This window comes from Phyllobates terribilis, unplaced genomic scaffold (assembly GCF_046119375.1).
Source record: "Phyllobates terribilis strain yellow unplaced genomic scaffold, ASM4611937v1 Scaffold_4__5_contigs__length_816908805, whole genome shotgun sequence".
Classification (NCBI taxonomy): Eukaryota; Metazoa; Chordata; class Amphibia; order Anura; family Dendrobatidae; genus Phyllobates; species Phyllobates terribilis.
This window is the reverse complement of record NW_027362764.1, coordinates 88220618-88232045: the sequence shown is the minus strand read 5'-3', so window position 1 is coordinate 88232045 and position 11428 is coordinate 88220618.

Below are 11428 nucleotides of genomic sequence, written 5' to 3'. Positions count from 1 at the left end.
TTATAGAGGGTTTATATTGCAATGCCCACCGAACCCAGTTGCGGGCAATGGCCTTACAGGATCCTCATCTGGACTTTGCACAGTTCAAGGACAGAGCCATCCGGGTGCTCCGAGAACCGGCACCAGGTGGCGTTGTGACCCACAGACGCCCCACTACCACTTACTACCAGGAGGCGGCGCCCTTGTCAGCAGGGCCTGTGGGAGCTGATGCGCAGGCTTTGGACAATGACCCGGCTCCAGACCTACACCATCAGGTCCAAGAGCTAGCTAAGAGCGTTGCTGCGCTAACCCGAACTGTGCAGTCTTTACAGGTTTCCACCCCAGGGAAGATCCAGCTGGCATCCGGACCGGAGGACATCCCGTGGCGTCGACCAAGGAGGACCCCACCGGCCAGAGGAAGACCCAGTGACCGATACAGTGAGGACGGACGACCCATCTGCCGCCGCTGCAATCAACCCGGACATATGGCAAGGTACTGTTCTTTAAACGGGCACAACCTGGGGTAGAGGGCCAACCCCCAGGAAAAAGATCACCAGGCCCATCGAACTGGCGCGACAGATATGTGGGAGGACGTCCAGTCTTGCCTGTGGTACTGGATGGCATTCCCATGAGTGCCCTACTGGACACCGGGTCACAGGTCACCACCATCCCGTACGTGCTCTTCAAGCAGTACTGGAATGACTCGGATATTACCCGCTACCCCGACGACGACTTGAGTATCATCGCCAGCAATGGTCAGCCCGTGCCACAGATCGGATTTAAAGAGGTGACCATCAAAATTGGTAGAGTCGAACTGGCCGCACAGGGACTGATCATTGTAGATATTGATAAACCTGAGAGTCACCCAAAAATAACTCTAGGAACTAATGTAATTGAAAATTGTCTTGCAGAGGTGATTTTCCTTTTACAGCAGGTTGCCAAGAATGCCAGCTCCGGCGAGCAGCGGGTGCTCCAGAAAGAGATCCGGGCACTGATGCAACGGCAACAAGTGGAACTCTCCGGCGGTGAGATTGGTAGCGTAAGAATGTGTGACCCTTTTCCTATTGCCATGCCCCCAAAAAGTGAAATGATGATTTGGTGCCGGGCAGCTATTGGTCTGAGAGGTAGAGATTACCAGGCAATGGTAGAACCAGTTTACTCAGACAGTAGGCCCACCATTTTGACAGCACGGGGGGTCGTCAATGTACGCCATGGGAGGGTGCCCGTTCGCATAATAAATATCGGGGAGAGGGAAGTGTACCTGCCCCGGTATGCCACGCTAGCCAAATTATATATCACTAATCAAAATTCTATACAATCTGTGGAACCCTTGCCTCCATCTCACCCGGAGGAAGGTAACGGCTCTAAGAAAGACATGGAGGACTGGTGTCAGCAACTACATCTGGGTACTGACTCCACTCCCTCACATCAGAAACAAGGAGTCTATCGGGTGGTTCAAGAGTATGAGAGAGTGTTTAGTAAACACCCGTTAGACTTCGGGCGAGTCAAGGGGGTAGAACATCGCATCCCCACGGGAGATCATCCTCCCATAAAAGAGAGGTATCGACCCGTACCCCCTGCACATTACCAACACGCCAAGGGGATGCTTAGAGACATGAAGGAGGCTGGGGTAATCCGGGATAGTTGTAGCCCCTGGGCAGCCCCATTAGTTTTAGTCAAAAAGAAAGACAACACCATGAGGATGTGTGTAGATTACCGGAAAATCAACCGTATCACACACAAGGATGCGTACCCCTTACCAAGGATAGAGGAGTCATTGGCTGCTTTAAGATCTGCTAACTTCTTCTCTACCTTGGATCTCACTAGCGGGTACTGGCAGGTTCCTGTAGCAGAGGCGGACCGGGAGAAGACCGCATTCACCACCCCGATGGGACTTAGCGAGTTCACCTGCATGCCGTTCGGACTCTGCAACGCACCAGGAACCTTCCAACGCCTAATGGAGTGTTGTCTGGGCCACAGAAACTTCGAGACGGTCCTGTTGTACCTGGACGATGTCATCGTATATTCCAAGACGTATGAGGACCACCTGAAACACCTGGCGGAAGTGTTCGAGGCTCTGGCGAGTTACGGCCTAAAGGTGAAACCCTCCAAGTGTCACCTCCTGAAACCAAAGGTGCAGTACCTGGGACACGTAGTGAGCGCTGACGGAGTGGCTCCCGACCCTGATAAAATCACCGCAATTAAGGAATGGCCAAGCCCCTCCAGCGTAAAAGAAGTGCGGCAGTTCCTCGGGTTGGTAGGCTACTACCGAAGGTTTATTCCCGGTTTCACCAAAAAGGCAGCACCTATGCAGGACCTCCTGATAGGCCAGTCCCGGAAGGCCAAGAACCAGAAGCCGCCCTTCAAATGGGAAGAGCTGGAAGAAGAGTCCTTCCGCCAGCTGAAGATGGCCCTCACGGGGGACGAAATCCTGGCGTACCCGGATTATAGCCAGCCCTTTATCCTCTACACCGACGCCAGTAACATCGGGCTAGGAGCCGTACTGTCCCAGATCCAGCAGGGGAAGGAACGAGTAATCGCCTACGCCAGCCGAAAACTGCGACCCACCGAAAGGAACCCCGAGAATTACAGCTCATTTAAGTTAGAGTTCCTGGCCGTAGTATGGGCAATCACTGAGCGCTTTAAGCATTACCTCGCTTCTTCCCGGTTCACCGTGTACACGGATAACAACCCGCTGACACACCTGGACACGGCAAGACTCGGTGCCCTGGAGCAGAGGTGGATGGCCCGTCTGTCCAACTACGAGTTCACAATTAAATACCGGGCAGGACGCTCCAATACCAACGCGGACGCCCTGTCCAGGATGCCCAACCTGCCGGACGGAGGAGAAGATCCGGAGGGACTGGAAGAAGTTGAACTCCCTGCGTTCCACCGTCATGGGACTATTCAGTATTCCCACCGGGTAAGGAGTAAGCAGGCTGCTACGTTGAACCCCTTACCCCACTACAACTGGGCGGAAACGCAAGACAGCGACCCTGCCGTCCGACTGGTGAAGGAGATGCTGACTCGGCCGGAGGCTCGCCTTGAACCAGACGCTCCGGAGGAAGCCAAACAACTATGGGCAGAGAAGAGTCGACTGTTCCTTTACAAAGGGAAGTTGTGCCGCAGAATGGTTAACTCCCGGACGCATGAATTACTCTGGCAAGTAGTGGTGCCACGAAGAGACGCAGCCATGGTGATGGAGGCATACCACGACGGAGCTGGACACTTTGGGTGGAAAAAGCTGGAGTTCCTGCTGCGCGAGCGGTTCCACTGGGTAGGCATGAGGGGAACCATCGAGAAGTGGTGCAGAGATTGTGGCCCGTGCAACCTGAGAAGGAAGGACCGAGCCAGCCAGAAGACTCCCCTGCAGTCCATCGTCACCCGGCAACCGTTGGAACTGGTAGCCTTGGATCATGTAAAACTGACCCCAAGCAGAAGTGGCTACGTCTACGCGTTAACCATCGTGGATCATTACTCCCGGTTCTTGGTTGTCGTCCCCGTCAAGGACTTAACGGCTCAAACAGCAGCTAGAGCCTTCCAGCAGCACTTCTGCCGTCCACACGGGTACCCGGACCAAGTGCTGACGGACCAGGGACCTGCCTTTGAAGCGGAGGTCTTTCAGGAATTCTGCAATCTGTATGGCTGCCGGAAGATAAGGACGATACCCTACCATCCGCAGACTAATGGACTTTGTGAAAAAATGAACCAGGTGGTAATGGATCTTCTAAAAACGTTGCCCCTGGAAGAACGCAGTCTGTGGCCTGAAAAGTTGCCCGATCTGGTGGACCTATACAACCACATCCTGGTAGGTTCCACCAACTGTACCCCGGCTTACCTAATGAGGGCAAGACCTGGTAAGTTACCTGTTGACCTGGAAATGGGAGTCCTGACCCCCGAGGACACTTCACCAGAAACAGACTGGGACACAGAGAGGCAGCAGCAGTACCGGAGAGTACAGGAGAGCGTGGAGCGAAGTCTCTGTCAGGCTAGGGAAAGACAAGAGAAAACTTACAACCAGTATGCTCCCGCTGTTCCCCTGTTACCCGGAGAGCAGGTCTTGAAGAGGAAGAGACGGCTCCACAAGTTGGACGACCAGTGGGAGAAGGACCCGTACACCGTACTGCCCTCAAGCCACGAGAGCCCGAAGGTCTGTACCATCAGTAAAGACGGAGGGGAAACCACAGCCATTGTATCCCGGGACCACCTGAAGAAGTGTCCCGAACAACTGAGGAACCCTGAAGAGGAACAAGAAGACCATCGACCCGTGGAAGAAAGGGAAGATATGGTTAGTACCGTGCTCGGGGACTTCCCTCAGTCTTGGACTCAAGTCAATGGTGCAGTTGTGGTACCCGTACTCACCTTCCTCCAACCATCATCCCAAGAACCTACGGAGCAACGGGTAGAGCTGGAAGAACAGCCGGTCCAGGAGGCAGAAGACTCCACACAAGCAGAACAGGAGAATCAACCCTCTGCTTATAGTGAGCCTGCCGTACACCTAGTGAGACAAAGAGCCGGTAGACAGCTGCCCAGTTTACCCTTGACAGCTCCTACACCCTGTAGTTCAGGGCCAGACAGTCAGCTCCGTAGGTCCACTCGGGCCACTAGAGGCCAGTTACCCGCACGCTGGAGAATTTAAAGTGTATAAATTGTTTTATTTATGTTTTTCTGTGTCTTGTTGCTTGTGTATAATTTTGTGTTTCTAGTTATTTTTAGGAATCCTTGGTGGATTTACCGGGAATCCTTGTACATAGTTGGAGCGTAACCCAGGATGGACTAGAGACTGTTAAGGACTCGGGGTAGGACAGACCCCTACCTGGTTACGTCTCCCTGTGTTGGTGAAATGGACACCTTGCTCTCTTCAGAGACTGCACCCGGTTGCGGACACGCCGTAACCATCTTTATATGTTTTCTTATTGTATTATTAATGTTTTTGCCTTGTTATGTTTTTCTAAATGTGTTTAGTCCCGGAGTACTAAATTTCACTAGGGGGGAATGTGGCACCCCAGGGGTCTGGTTTTCCACAGTAATGTAATGTTATGTCTGAGAGCAGGTGGGAGGTCCTTTGGTCAGGGATCCTGTGCATGCCACACCTCCTGCCCAGTCTTGGGAGGGGAAGAACTTCCCCTGTATAAACCCGGGGCTGAGGCAGGGAGAGTCAGACAAGTGGAGTAGAGACAAGAAGCAGCATAGGAAACAGCAGAGTTACAAGGAGTCAGGGGCTGGCAGCTGCAGAGCTCGCCCTGACTAAGAAGACTTCTTTCCGGACCCGGAGTCCGAGGCTGTGGGGACTAACTCCTACCCAGCAGCAGAATCCGTCAGGCAGGGGATTTCAGGTCCTCTGGCCCAGAAGCCCGAAGGCACGGTCACACGCGTGGGACCAGCACCGCCATCGTGGAGCGAAAGCCATTAGAAGGCCCCGAGTCACCGGCCATACGGGTGAGCACCACACGGTACACTCAGGGACGTGGGCTACTTACATCAGCTTCTAGCAAGGTAGCCAGAAGAGTACAGTCAGTTTGGGAGGCCTACAACTACGCCTGGCCAGGGGAGATCCCATCTGCTCAAGGACTGACCAGGCCCCGTTCGCTAGCAAGTACTCCGGGAGGGTCTATCGTTGTTACCAGTAAAGACCCTGAACTACACCGTACCGTCTCTGAGTGGTTCCTGCTACCCCCATCATCCACGTCGGCTGCCCTGAGACCATACCCCTCCCGTTGGGGGTTATACTATCACGCTGCATAATCCTACCATCGGCCTCAGCGGTCTGCCCCGCAGCAGCAGCTCCCTGGCTGCACTCAACGGGTGGCGTAGTCATCAACTATTTACTACTAGTAGACTGCCGTCCAGTTTGACTCCCTGGGCACGGACCGGGTCACCGCCACGAGACTACAACCCTCCACGGATCCGGCTCCGGGTAAGCTCCCGCGTGCGCACCGCAGCGCGACACAGGCCCAGGGGCGCGTCATATATATACATACACACAGTTGATACCCACTGCGAATATATTACCCCTGATGTGAAATGGTTAGTAAAAGACACATTATTTTCTGCAGACTAATTAAAGTGTTTCCATATATTAATAAGAGGAATTAGCTACACATTTAACATAGGATCATTGGTGTCATAATATACTGAGGATATTAAGTTTATGCTGTTAGTTTATAAGAGATAGGTGAATTATCAGTTCAGTTTATTACAAGAAAAGAAACAACAGTGACATGGAAAATTAATAAAAAACAGAATCCCCATTAACATTTAGGACTATTTATAATGCCCGTGTCGCCTCCCGGCATTTATCCATCTCCTGAGTTACTATGAAACTCTCAACCATTCAGTTTACTGAGGTTGTGGATGCTGGTAAATTGGATGGAAATGTTTATATATTCATGGTATTGATTATACTTTCTTTGCTTTCCTTTAAAAAAAATATATATATATATACACTACCGTTCAAAAGTTTGGGGTCACCCAGACAATTTTGTGTTTTTCATGAAAACTCATACTTTTATTTATCAAATGAGTGGCAAAATGATTAGAAAATATAGTCCAGACATTGACAAGGTTAGAAATAATGATTTTTATTAGAAAGAATAATTTTCTCCTTCAAACTTTGCTTTCGTCACAGAATGCTCCCTTTGCAGCAATTACAGCATTGCAGACCTTTGAGATTCTAGCTGTTAATTTGCTGAGGTAATCTGATAAATTTCCCCCCATGCTTCCTGAAGCCCCTCGCACAAATTGGATTGGCTCGATGGACACTTTTTGCGTACCATACGGTCAAGCTGCTCCCACAACAGCTCAATGGGGTTGAGATCTGGTGACTGCGCTGGCCACTCCATTACAGATAGAATACCAGCTGCCTGCTTCTTCCCTAAATAGTTCATGCATAATTTGGAGGTGTGCTTTGGGTCATTGTCCTGTTGTAGGATGAAATTGGCTCCAATCAAGCGCTGTCCACAGGGTATGGCATGGCGCTGCAAAATGGAGTGATAGCCTTCCTTATTCAAAATCCCATTTACCTTGTACAAATCTCCCACTTTACCAACACCAAAGCAACCCCAGACCATCACATTACCTGCACCATGCTTGACAGATGGCGTCAGGCAATCTTCCAGCATCTTTTCAGTTGTTCTGCGTCTCATAAATGTTCTTCTGTGTTATCCAAACACCTCAAACTTTGATTCGTCTGTCCATAAAACTTTTTTCCAATCTTCCTCTGTCCAATGTCTGTGTTCTTTTGCTAATATTAATCTTTTCCTTTTATTAGCCAGTCTCAGATATGGCTTTTTCTTTGCCACTTTGCCCTGAAGTCCAGCATCCTGGAGTCGCCTCTTCACTGTAGACGTTGACACTGGCGTTTTGCGTGTACTATTTAATGAAGCTGCCAGTTGAGGAGCTGTGAGGCGTCGATTTCTCAAACTAGAGACTCTAATGTACTTGCCTTGTTGCTCAGTTGTGCAGCGGGGCCTCCCACTTCTCTTTCTACTCTGGTTAGAGCCTGTTTGTGCTCTCCTCTGAAGGGAGTAGTACACACCGTTGTAGGAAATCCTCAGTTTCTTGGCAATTTCTCGCATGGAATAGCCTTCATTTCTAAGAACAAGAATAGACTGTCGAGTTTCACATGAAAGTTCTGTTTTTCTGGCCATTTTGAGAGTTTCATAGAACAAACAAATGTAATGCTCCAGATTCTCAAAGGAAGGTCAATTTTATAGCTTCTCAAATCAGCCAAACCATTTTCAGCTGGGCTAACATACTTGTGCAAGGGTTTTCTAGGGTTTTCTAAACATCCATTAGCCTTCTTACACAGTTAGCAAACACAATGTACCATTAAAACACTGAAGTGGTGGTTGTTGGAAATGGGCATCTATACACTTATGTAGATATTGCAATAAAAACAAGATGTTTGCAGCTAGAATAGTCATTTACCACATTAACAATGTATAGAGTGTATTTCTGATTCATTTAATGTTAGCTTCATTGAAAAAAAATGTGCTTTTCTTTCAAAAATAATGAAATTTCTAAATGACCCCAAATTTTGAACGGTAGTGTATATATATTTTTTTTTTTTTACGTGCTCATAAAAATATAACATTTCCAGCTTAAATCTAAAATTCACACCTTAAAGTGAGTGTGAGATGACTTTACCTCTGTAGCTTTTCCCCCAGATCTCTCCATATCCATTCATTCAAAATGAAGAATTGTGTCCATTTTGACATATTGTGGAGCGGCTGCATTGGTCTCCCGGTCACCTCCTCAGCCTACAAGGATATGAGATTACATTAACATTATCCATATGCTCTCCTCTATTTCTGCCTCTAAGGCCGGGGTCACACGAGCGTATATTCTCTCATCCGAGAGAATCGGGTCCATTATCCAAATCACACTCCGATCAGAGTGCTCGGATTCTCACGGATGAGGAGAAGATGCAGGAAAAAAATAATTCTCCATTTTCTCCATTCTGTCAGTGCATGGAAATCGGACTGACTCATCCAAGTGCAGTTCGATGGTTTCCACTCACTCATTGACTTGCATGGCCGAATGCGATCTGAATATCGGATCATATGTAATAGTGGGGAAGGGCGTAGCCTTCCCTTGGTACTGAGATAGTTAAAGGAAGTGTCCCTGAGGTCAGACCTCCCTCTCTGTGGTAGACCAAGCTAAGGGGGTTAGCTTTAGTGGTCCAGTTAGTAGAGTAGAGGGGGAACTTAGTGCCCTTATCAAGCCTAGAGAGATATAAAGCTTGTTCCTGGTATAATTCCTTCTGGGCTGTAGTACCTGAAAACAGCCACAAGATGCCACTGTTCTGGGTGCAAATGTCAGGTTGAGTCTGCCAGCAAAGTTATAGACAGTGATGGGTTAAAGTTCTGTGATGACAGCTCACTGAGGGTGGGCATATTAGGAAAGTCTCTGTTTAGTTTCTAGAATCAGGAAGTGATTCTTCAGTACGAGTTGAGACCGCAAGTTGTTCAGACAGCCTGATTATAGTGGCTGCTAGGGTAGACGGGAGCTCCGTACCCTCAGACAGTGGGATCCCGGTGTGCAAGTCTCCCCACACAAGAGCACGAGTCCTGTCAGCCCGCCGGAGAAACTCATCAAAGCGTAGTGAGGACACGGGGCACTTCTAGTCTGCAGGAAGCAGAGGAAGCTAAATAGGACTCCAGGCTAAGACGTGGGGGAGAGATATCGGATCCAGGTCACTGTCAATACAGAGGAGTCTCTTGGGCCAGGGATTATAGCCACAGAGATGCTCCGCTTAAAGAGTGAACCAGGGCTGAAGCAGTTAACAGCGCCTGTGAGAGAGATGATTGCCTGTCGGGCCTTATCCATTATATCTGACTGTAAATATTGTATATATTCCTCTTCCCCAAGTAAAGTCCAAGTTCTGGTTAAGAACCTCGTGTCCTCTGAAATTATTGCTGCCCTGGTCCCAGAAGAAAATTGCCTGGAGACAGCCGCAATCGGATGGCTTGAAGTAAGTGAAGAGCACTACATACACAGCCAAACTTCAGAGGGAGGACACGTATTGTCTGTAGGGTGCCATAGCGAGAGGGGGCTACAGCTCGCCCACGACTACCTCGCTGGGGCACCTTACACATACTCAGGCATGCTGAAATTTTTTTCCCTGAACCGGCTCTGTCCAAGGAAAAAATGTGCACGGACCTATGGAATAACACTGGTACAAGTGCGATCTGATGTTTTGTCAGATCGCCCTCAGACCAATATTACTCTTGTCTGTACGAGCACTTAGGGTAAGTGCCTATAGGGCACAGAGACCTTTACAGAAAAGACATTTGTGAAGCTTGACTTGTATCAGAGAAATTTACAAAAATGCACAAAATGGGTTGAGCAGAGTAACAAAGTTCTGTAATACTATTTTCTTTTTAAAATTTCCCTTTAATTTGCAGGTAGCATTATCGAGATACAGAGTAACAATACATCTTGTCTTGTTGGATCTTTTACTGAGGTTACAAAGTCTCGATGTTCAATACTGGACAAACCCTTTTCTAATGTCCCTAGTAATATAAAAGAAGCAAACTTACTTACCACTTGGACCGACTCTGCTCCGAGCACCGTGTCCCCTGTGATCGCGTGACATTGTTTATGTCGTGTGACTACTGCAGCCTTTACAGTTCCATCTATAAACTTTTTACTTCTGGAGCATCTTTCCTTACAACTCTGTGTAATGCAGATCCTCTGATGTTATTCCTGGACATCATGGTCTGATCACACTGACAAGGTACAACCAGCTGACAATATCAAGACTATGTAGGCGCACAACCTATGATAATGGTGATGGTAAAGCCCCATTGAGAGTTTCACACATTTCCAGGATGAGTAATAAAGTAACAGCACAACTCAGAGCTTCAAGTAAAGAAGTTCTAAAATATTACTGCAGGTATTTACTGAAGAAGACATTGTAGAAATGCTGTCTTCAGTCTGAATCTACAATGTGCAGATTCCAATAAGAAACCTGCATGAACAGGTGTGTCTAAACTTTTGACTGGTACTGTGCATACACTGACGAGCAGGAGGGTAACAATATTTTGAACTTTTGACTTTCAGGCTCCATATCTCACCATCCACTACTGCTTTGAACGTGAGACTATCATCATTTTATAAACAATCATCTTGGCTATCTCATTCATAAATTTGACTTACAACTATTTAGCATATGATTAGTTATGCAGATTCTTGTCACTGCATTGTTACCAGGGATGGTCTGGGACTGAAATTCAGCCCTGGCATATAAAAGCACACAGGCCCATGCTGTCCCCGCTCCCGAGCCCCAGATGGAGATATCTATTACTTATATTACCCTCCCTGAAGGAAATCAAGATTTTCAATATGTCTAGTAATACCGCTATATAAAATTGAATAATAATAACAATATTGCAATTTAACAGACAAATACCAACAGACCATAACCAAATATTACCAGTATATACAGTACTGATAATACCACCATACTGATTGTTAAAGGGGTTTCCAGCATTGGTGTTAAAGTCTATGTGACTTCAGACTTCTGAATCCTCACAGCGCGCACTGTCAGGATTCTCCGATGCCAGCGTTGGGAGAGGACTTCATGTATGGGAGTATGGGATTTCCACACCTCCAGCCACATTCCAACTAAACGTACTTTGCTTTGCTAAATTTGCTTGTATTGAGAGAGGCCGTGCACGTCTAGTCAGCACGTGATCACATGAATTCAAATCATACTTGGGGTCTCATGACCGGCCGCTCCCGACACCCGAGAATCCTCACAGCACGCGATGCACACACTATGAGGATTCAGAAAACTGCAGTCATACAGAGTCACTGCAGACTTTAACATTAAACCTGGACAACCCCTTTAATTAAAACCACGGCACTAGGACTGTTATCATGACCATACAGTGACCATATAATGTTAATATCAGGTCTACACCAGTGCTCTACAGACCATATA